We start from the raw sequence: 1,368 nt of genomic DNA, 5'->3' as shown, positions 1-1,368 counted from the left end.
AGTTGCGATCGAATTCTTATTTGCATTAATTTAAAACGTGTTCTTTCATTTCGTTTTTACCTCGATAATTCGACTGAAAGTACCATGCAAATTCCGAGGGAGTAATTCGCGAATGTTCCTCCTTACAAAGTTCCTTATCGCGAAGCTCGAACACTTATTCCAATCAAACGGGACACAAAGGCCCCGTAAAAGTGGAAACGTCGTTTGGATCCGAGCTTATCGGTGCACAATGCGCGAAACATAATGTACTCGCACTTAAAACTTTAATTACAGTCACCGCGGGCATTTTGTCCCTCTTTTGTATAACGGCCAGGACCGTATTGGATGGAATTTTCTTGGCGGTCAACGCGTAATGAAATTCGCGACATTAATAGGCCTCCAGCGACCACAAAAGCGCTTCGGCGGTATTTATTTCACGGTTCGCAATTCTCTCCATTAAAGACTATTGTGGCTCGCCACGACGACCTGTGCTTTTTTGGCCTTTTAACACTTATTTTTGGAACCTAGCCCGAGTTTGGTTGGATTACACGCCAATCGTGTCAGTCTTGACAATTTAATTGATGTTTACAACTTTCAACCTCAAAGAATGAGGAGACGCCGATGTTAATCTACCTGAAATAAACAGGCGGTTTATTAATTTCGAGAATTCTCACATTCCCAGGACATCGAATAAGGTTAAAGATATAGTCACAAGGTGATTATACCTTGTTTTGTGGGATTGGGATAAATCTTTTCTTATCCACTTAAAAAATCGTTTGTAATAACTAAGTAATTGTTATTTATTTTAATGTTTTTCTTGGAATAAATTCTTTTAAGACTTAATGATTTTACACTTACACCGTACTGTTGTTTGATAATTGCAAAGATCTCGAGATGTTCAGTCGATGGTTTCCGTCGACGGTCGCGTCACGTCTGGAGATTGTGGTTAATTAATTGCATCGTACCGTGTCGTTTAAATTGTCGTCCCGACGATTACTACCGTAGCCTGGACATTAAGCACAATTAAAGAGTAATTAATTGATGGCTTACAGTTGATTTGATTCATGAGACATTTACCGGGTGTAAATAAATACGAAATCAACATTCAATCCCGGTTCTGACAAAAACTAATCGCTCTTTAAAGCTCACCCTCACCCTCGATCTTACGATCGAGCATTACACTAATACGGCCCTAATTCTATTAAAACATGCGCTCAGTAGGGTCGTTTTCCCATACAACAGGAAGAATTCCCAGATGGCAGCGGAACGGGGCAACTACGGCCTTAGATTAAAAAGTGCTCCATCCCCAAGGACGTTGTAGCTATTTTTACGAGCCCTTAAATTCTGGGAACGGTATGGGTAGCAAGAGGAATGCTGCACACCCCTGTA

General features: G+C 40.7%; 1 long non-coding RNA gene across 1 annotated transcript; it reads right to left on the bottom strand.

Annotated features, from left to right (window-relative positions):
• Positions 1-262: 262 nt before the first annotated feature.
• LOC139430757 (uncharacterized) lies at positions 263-1,131 on the bottom strand. The gene is made up of 3 exons (XR_011641140.1): positions 1,057-1,131; positions 838-985; positions 263-612 (listed from the first exon to the last, which is right to left on the bottom strand). It is a non-coding gene; the product is annotated as an uncharacterized lncRNA (long non-coding RNA).
• Between the last annotated feature and the right edge of the window lie 237 nt (positions 1,132-1,368).

The sequence above is a fragment of the Onthophagus taurus genome, chromosome 7 (assembly GCF_036711975.1).
Source record: "Onthophagus taurus isolate NC chromosome 7, IU_Otau_3.0, whole genome shotgun sequence".
NCBI classification, from domain to species: domain Eukaryota; kingdom Metazoa; phylum Arthropoda; class Insecta; order Coleoptera; family Scarabaeidae; genus Onthophagus; species Onthophagus taurus.
The sequence above is the reverse complement of the archived record's forward strand: the minus strand, read 5'-3'. Positions and strand labels throughout refer to the sequence as shown.